Raw genomic sequence first — 8,631 nt, forward strand, 5'->3', positions numbered from 1 at the left:
TGCTGTCATGTATGCCCAGGACTGGCTCAGAAATGGAGTCCGATCATCACTCATGTCCTAAGAATCGACAAGTGTGATTGAAGTTTTTGCTAAAAGACTTTCTACTATGCAATGCTGCCATCCCCTTCACTATAAAATGTCACATGTCTTACCATCTGATGCCGGTTATAGAATCTCATTCTTATGTTGACCACTTTGGAAGGAGCCTGTCTCTGGAAGAAGCTGAGGAGTCGTGACTATTGCAGCTGAGGTGTTTACTTGCATTGGAGGAACTTGGAGTGTTTTCATTTTCCCTTTGTCTTCCTTCCCTTATGTTGTATTATTGCAGTGAGGAGACTAGTGTTCTCAGCGACCTTCTCACTAGCCAGGGTGAGTTCATGGTAAGCGAGGACTTAGGTACGTAGTGGCGACGGGGAAGAAGGACCCATATATGGACTTTAGGGAGTGCAGGGTACAGACTCAGGTGAGTTGCAGGAGGTGTCCCCTCTCCTTATAGCCAGGGCCTTCCTTCTATTCCATTCCAGTTGTTATGTTTGTGTGGTCTCATACACTGAGAATCTGTATGCCTTGGTGTGACACTACCATGCTCATCACTGCGTACTAATAACGAGCAGTTGGATGGTCGGATAGGTGCGACTCGAGTACCCAAGTATAAAGGAAGTCAATGTGGAACTCCAGCAGTATTCCTGAAGATTTTCTGGAAAAAGGCGCTCATCACTAGTTACGAGTAGAGATGAGCGAACCGGTCGCGGTTCGGCTCGAGGTTGGTTCGCCGAACGGACCTCCCGTTCGAGTTCGGTTCGTCGAACGTTCGACGAACCGAACTCGAACTGCATAGGAAACAATGGCAGGCAATCACAAACACAGAAAAACACCTAGAAAACACCCTCAAAGGTGTCCTAAAGGTGACAAACAACTCAAACACATTGGAAAGTGACAAGGACATATACTCATGCGAAAACAAAACAGCTGGACAAGGAAAAAGAGGAGGACACACAGATATAGGCATGGCACGCCCTTCTAAAATCATGTAAAACACCGCAAGGTGACTCCAAGCGGAGTCTCCCTTTTTTCCAAAAATTGGGCCCCACACACCCACCCCTTCAGTGGCAGCAGTTGTGCCCCAGTTGTACACTTCACAGCTACATTTGCATCAAGCACATTCAAAAATACGCCATTCTTATCCGTCCCCAGGATGACACCGGGGTAGGTAGCAAAGTCTTTCCTGATCCCAGCTCTGTTCATCTTGGCTTCTTTTAAAAACACAGCAAGCAAGGGTTACTCCAAGCGGAGTCTCCCTTTTTTTCCAAAAATTGGGCCCCACACACACCCACCCCTTCAGTGGCAGCAGTTGGGCCCTAGTTGCAAACAGGATGTTTTGATTTGCATCAAGCACATTCCAAATCCACAAGCATTTACTCTCCCCAGGATGACACAGGGGTAGTAAATTCCTTGTGGATCCATGACTTGTTCATTTTGATGAACGTTAGTCTGTCCACATTGTCACTGGACAGACGCGTGCGCTTATCTGTCAGCACACACCCAGCAGCACTGAAGACACGTTCAGAGACAACGCTGGCAGCTGGACACGACAAAATCTCCAAGGCGTAACTGGAGAGCTCTGGCAATTTTTCTAGGTTTGAAGCCCAAAAGGAGCAAGGCTCCAGTTGCACAGTCATGGCATCGATGTTCATTTGGAGATACTCCTGTATCATCCTCTCCAGCCGTTGACTATGTGTCAGACTTGTTGTCTCTGGTGGCCTTGCAAAAGAGGGTCTAAAAAAATTATGAAAAGATTCCATAAAATTGCTGTTACCGGCACCAGATACGGTCCTACTGGTACGGGTAGACTGTTGAAGATGACGAGACCGTCCCATGTTTGTCAAGTTACAACTGGGAGATTCCCTTCCTGCACCTGCACGGTTGTTTGGTGGAAAAGCCGAGCTAAGATCGAGTAACAGCTTCTGCTGATACTCCTGCATACGTGCGTCCCTTTCTATGGCTGGAATTATGTCACAAAATTTGGACTTGTACCGGGGATCTAATAGTGTGGCAAGCCAGTACTCATCATCACTTCTAATTTTGACAATACGACTGTCATGTTGGAGGTAGTGCAACAAAAAGGCACTCATGTGTCTTGCGCAGCCATGCGGACCAAGTCCACGCTGTGTTTGTGGCATAGAGGTGCTAACCGTTCTTTCTTCCTCTGTCATCTCCCCCCAACCTCTTTCAACTGAAATTTGACCAAGGTCTCCCTCATCCGCTGAGTCTTCCATGTCCATGGACAGTTCGTCCTCCATTTCTTCATGTTCTCCTGCACCTTGCTCAACATTTCGCCTGCTACTATGCGCCCTTGTCGATCCCTGTCCCCCTTGGTCCCATGCCTGCTGCGTTGGTGATGATGAACGTCTGGACCTTGGTGATGTTGTTGTCCCTTGCGCATATGAATCCTCCTGTAGTTCCTCCCCTTCATGTTGTCCCACCCCCTGACTCCGAATAGTGTTTAGCGTGTGCTCCAGCATGTAAATGACTGGAATCGTCATGCTGATAATGGCATTGTCAGCGCTAAACATATTCGTCGCCATGTCGAAACTGTGCAGAAGGGTGCATAGGTCCTTGATCTGAGACCACTCCATCAGGGTGATCTGCCCCACCTCTGCATCTCGTTGGCCCAGGCTATACGTCATGACGTATTGCACCAGGGCTCTGCGGTGCTGCCACAGTCGCTGTAACATGTGGAGAGTTGAATTCCAGCGTGTCGCCACATCGCATTTCAGGCGATGAACCGGCAGGCCGAAAGACTTCTGGAGCGATGCAAGTCGCTCAGCTGCGGCGCTTGAACGGCGGAAGTGAGCAGACAGTTTTCGTGCCCTGTTCAGAAGGCCATCTAGGCCGGGATAGTGTGTTAAAAATTGCTGGAAGGTTCAACACGTGAGCCATACAAGGTACGTGTGTCACCTTGCCCAGGCGAAGGGCCGCACCCAGGTTTGCAGCATTGTCGCACACGGCCTTACCAGGCTGCAGGTTGAGTGGAGACAACCATTTATTAAACTCGGACCGCAGAGCTGACCACAACTCCTCAGCTGTGTGACTCTTATTACCAAGACATGTCAAGCTAAAGACCGCCTGATGCCGTTGCGCTCTGCTGCCAGCATAGTAATGAGGGGTGCGTGATTCCTTCTGCGCAGTGAGAACGCTGGTGGCCTGACCAGGCAGGCTTGGGGCGGAGGTGGAGGACCCAGATGAGGTGGATGATGCAGAAGCAGTGGCGGAACTTGGACAGACAGAGGATTGACACACAAGTCGTGGGGACGGCAAGACTTGTGCAGCAGACCCTTCACCATCTATCACCATAGTTACCCAGTGCCCAGTCAGCGACATGTAACGTCCCTGTCCATTCTTACTGGTCCAAATATCGGTGGTGAAATGCACCCGTTCACACACAGAGTTTCTCAAGGAAGCGGTGATGTTGTGTGCGACATGCTAGTGTAGCGCGGGCACACCTTTCTTAGAGAAGTAGTGGCGACTAGGCATCTGGTACTGGGGCACAGCGACAGACATAAGGTCTCTAAAATCCTGTGTGTCCACTAGGCGGAAAGGCAGCATTTCGGTAGCCAACAGCTTACAGAGGGATAGAGTCAACCTCTTAGCTTTGTCATGGGTCGGAGGAAGTGGCCTTTTATTTGCCCACATCTGAGGGACAGAGATCTGGCTGCTGTGTGTAGACGGTGTTGAGTAGGGTGTCCCTGGAAAAATGCAGGTTTGTGAGGAAAGTGCAGGCGGAGACATGATGTTGCCTTCATCCAACGTTGGTGCTATCGATGTCTGAGAGAGCTGTACACACTCACTTGTTTCCCCTTCCAAACCAACTGACGACCTTACAAGCAAACTGCCTGTTGCGGTTACAGTGGTGGAAGTTTTGCGTGGAAAAACAGGTGTGACAGCTGTCCCCACAGTCCTAGAAGATGAAGAGCGCGCGGATGCACTGGAAGGGGCGGGCGGTGGATGGTTCGCTCCGCTAGGCCGCATTGCAGCACGGTGAGCTTCCCACCGGGACTTATGATATTTAGTCATGTGACGATTCATGGAAGAAGTTGTCAAACTGCTGAGGTTTTGACCTCTACTAACAGAATCATGACAAATGTTACATATCACATGAGTTGGGCGATCTTTTTCGATGTGAAAAAAGGACCAGGCTAGGCAAGGCTTAGAGGCCATGCGACCTGTTGATCCACCCCGAATAATGCTCATAGGCAGAGTGGTGGCTGAGGATGCAGTTGTAGACGTGCTACCAGTGCTCCGACTCTGTCCAGGAAGGCGCAAGGTAACTTCGTCGTCGGTTGCATCCTCCTCCACCGCCTCTGTTGACCTCCTCGAGTGCCTGACTGGGGGTTGACAGTAGGTGGGATCTAGAACGTCATCATCAATTGTTGTGTTTGCACTCCCCTCCCCCTCAGACCGAGCCTCTTCTTGCCCTGACCGAATATTTAAGTTGTCATCCCAATCGGGTATCTGCGTCTCATCTTCATCAGTATGTTCCTCATTGTCTATAACCACAGGTGTTACAGTTTGTGACAAAGGGTCAACATTATGCTCAGAAACTTGGTCCTCACGGCCTGAATCAGAGTCACAAAGGTTCTGGGCATCACTGCAGACCATTTCCTGTTCTGTACTCACTGTAGCTTGGGAGCAGACCTCTGATTCCCAGGCTATAGTGTGACTGAACAGCTCTGCAGACTCAGCCATCTCAGTTCCACCATACTGTGCAGGGCTGATGGAGACTTCAGAGCTGGGAGAAATCAAGTGTGATTGGGATGACAACTCAGAGGACTGGTGTTTTTTGGATGCGGTACTTGAAGTGGCTGAGAGGGCACTTGTTGGACCACTTGAGATCCATTCAAGCATTTTCCTTTTTTGCCCATCATCTACCTTTGTTCCTCTTGTTCGTGTCCGTAAAAAAGGGAGCACATCGGATTGTCCACAATAAGTAGTAGACATCTTACTTTTGCTAGTAGATGGTCTATCTTCAGCAGATGATAATGGAGCTTTGCCACCTTCCCCACTGACAAAACCTTTTTTGCCTTTTCCACCACGCCTCTTCCCCTTTCCACCAGCATCTGTCATTTTGCCACTCATGTTGATTGCGACAAGATTGTGGACTGAAAATGTGGTAGTAAAAATTGAGAGGTGGTGAAGATTGCAGTGGTGGTCTAGCTTTATTAACAGCAGAATAATAAAGAATAAATATCCCTGACAATGTAACTTAGTTATAATTAGTTGGAGTGTGCAACGCAGGCAGACGTGCTGCAAATGTCTTGGCACTAGTGGGACTAAAGCAAAGTCCAATAGCCACGTATAGGATGCCACTAGGTACACTGAGTGTTTGCTAGTATAATGGCTTAGTTATAATTAGTTGGAGTGTGCAACGCAGGCAGATGCGCTCTGCAAATGTCTTGGCACTAGTGGGACTATAGCAAAGTCCAATAGCCACGTATAGGATGCCACTAGGTACACTGAGTGTGTGCTAGTATAATGGCTTAGTTATAATTAGTTGGAGTGTGCAACGCAGGCAGATGCGCTCTGCAAATGTCTTGGCACTAGTGGGACTATAGCAAAGTCCAATAGCCACGTATAGGATGCCACTAGGTACACTAAGTGTTTGCTAGTATAATGGCTTAGTTATAATTAGTTGGAGTGTGCAACGCAGGCAGATGCGCTCTGCAAATGTCTTGGCACTAGTGGGACTATAGCAAAGTCCAATAGCCACGTATAGGATGCCACTAGGTACACTGAGTGTGTGCTAGTATAATGGCTTAGTTATAATTAGTTGGAGTGTGCAACGCAGGCAGATGCGCTCTGCAAATGTCTTGGCACTAGTGGGACTATAGCAAAGTCCAATAGCCACGTATAGGATGCCACTAGGTACACTGAGTGTGTGCTAGTATAATGGCTTAGTTATAATTAGTTGGAGTGTGCAACGCAGGCAGATGCGCTCTGCAAATGTCTTGGCACTAGTGGGACTATAGCAAAGTCCAATAGCCACGTATAGGATGCCACTAGGTACACTAAGTGTTTGCTAGTATAATGGCTTAGTTATAATTAGTTGGAGTGTGCAACGCAGGCAGATGCGCTCTGCAAATGTCTTGGCACTAGTGGGACTATAGCAAAGTCCAATAGCCACGTATAGGATGCCACTAGGTACACTGAGTGTGTGCTAGTATAATGGCTTAGTTATAATTAGTTGGAGTGTGCAACGCAGGCAGATGCGCTCTGCAAATGTCTTGGCACTAGTGGGACTATAGCAAAGTCCAATAGCCACGTATAGGATGCCACTAGGTACACTGAGTGTGTGCTAGTATAATGGCTTAGTTATAATTAGTTGGAGTGTGCAACGCAGGCAGATGCGCTCTGCAAATGTCTTGGCACTAGTGGGACTATAGCAAAGTCCAATAGCCACGTATAGGATGCCACTAGGTACACTAAGTGTTTGCTAGTATAATGGCTTAGTTATAATTAGTTGGAGTGTGCAACGCAGGCAGATGCGCTCTGCAAATGTCTTGGCACTAGTGGGACTATAGCAAAGTCCAATAGCCACGTATAGGATGCCACTAGGTACACTGAGTGTGTGCTAGTATAATGGCTTAGTTATAATTAGTTGGAGTGTGCAACGCAGGCAGATGCGCTCTGCAAATGTCTTGGCACTAGTGGGACTATAGCAAAGTCCAATAGCCACGTATAGGATGCCACTAGGTACACTAAGTGTTTGCTAGTATAATGGCTTAGTTATAATTAGTTGGAGTGTGCAACGCAGGCAGATGCGCTCTGCAAATGTCTTGGCACTAGTGGGACTATAGCAAAGTCCAATAGCCACGTATAGGATGCCACTAGGTACACTGAGTGTGTGCTAGTATAATGGCTTAATTATAATTAGTTGGAGTGTGCAACGCAGGCAGATGCGCTCTGCAAATGTCTTGGCACTAGTGGGACTATAGCAAAGTCCAATAGCCACGTATAGGATGCCACTAGGTACACTAAGTGTTTGCTAGTATAATGGCTTAGTTATAATTAGTTGGAGTGTGCAACGCAGGCAGATGCGCTCTGCAAATGTCTTGGCACTAGTGGGACTATAGCAAAGTCCAATAGCCACGTATAGGATGCCACTAGGTACACTGAGTGTGTGCTAGTATAATGGCTTAGTTATAATTAGTTGGAGTGTGCAACGCAGGCAGATGCGCTCTGCAAATGTCTTTGCACTAGTGGGACTATAGCAAAGTCCAATAGCCACGTATAGGATGCCACTAGGTACACTGAGTGTGTGCTAGTATAATGGCTTAGTTATAATTAGTTGGAGTGTGCAACGCAGGCAGATGCGCTCTGCAAATGTCTTGGCACTAGTGGGACTATAGCAAAGTCCAATAGCCACGTATAGGATGCCACTAGGTACACTGAGTGTGTGCTAGTATAATGGCTTAGTTATAATTAGTTGGAGTGTGCAACGCAGGCAGATGCGCTCTGCAAATGTCTTGGCACTAGCGGGACTATAGCAAAGTCCAATAGCCACGTATAGGATGCCACTAGGTACACTGAGTGTTTGCTAGTATAATGGCTTAGTTATAATTAGTTGGAGTGTGCAACGCAGGCAGATGCGCTCTGCAAATGTCTTGGCACTAGTGGGACTATAGCAAAGTCCAATAGCCACGTATAGGATGCCACTAGGTACACTGAGTGTGTGCTAGTATAATGGCTTAGTTATAATTAGTTGGAGTGTGCAACGCAGGCAGACGTGCTGCAAATGTCTTGGCACTAGTGGGACTATAGCAAAGTCCAATAGCCACGTATAGGATGCCACTAGGTACACTAAGTGTTTGCTAGTATAATGGCTTAGTTATAATTAGTTGTAGTGTGCAATGCAGGCAGACGTGCTGCAAATGTCTTGGCACTAGTGGGACTATAGCAAAGTCCAATAGCCACGTATAGGATGCCACTAGGTACACTAAGTGTTTGCTAGTATAATGGCTTAGTTATAATTAGTTGGAGTGTGCAACGCAGGCAGAGGCGCTCTGCAAATGTCTTGGCACTAGTGGGACTATAGCAAAGTCCAATAGCCACAGATAGGATGCCACTAGGTACACTGAGTGTGTGCTAGTATAATGGCTTAGTTATAATTAGTTGGAGTGTGCAACGCAGGCAGATGCGCTCTGCAAATGTCTTGGCACTAGTGGGACTATAGCAAAGTCCAATAGCCACGTATAGGATGCCACTAGGTACACTAAGTGTTTGCTAGTATAATGGCTTAGTTATAATTAGTTGGAGTGTGCAACGCAGGCAGATGCGCTCTGCAAATGTCTTGGCACTAGTGGGACTATAGCAAAGTCCAATAGCCACGTATAGGATGCCACTAGGTACACTGAGTGTGTGCTAGTATAATGGCTTAGTTATAATTAGTTGGAGTGTGCAACGCAGGCAGATGCGCTCTGCAAATGTCTTGGCACTAGTGGGACTATAGCAAAGTCCAATAGCCACGTATAGGATGCCACTAGGTACACTGAGTGTGTGCTAGTATAATGGCTTAGTTATAATTAGTTGGAGTGTGCAACGCAGGCAGATGCGCTCTGCAAATGTCTTGGCACT

Source organism: Anomaloglossus baeobatrachus, chromosome 9 (genome assembly GCF_048569485.1).
Source record: "Anomaloglossus baeobatrachus isolate aAnoBae1 chromosome 9, aAnoBae1.hap1, whole genome shotgun sequence".
Taxonomy (NCBI): domain Eukaryota; kingdom Metazoa; phylum Chordata; class Amphibia; order Anura; family Aromobatidae; genus Anomaloglossus; species Anomaloglossus baeobatrachus.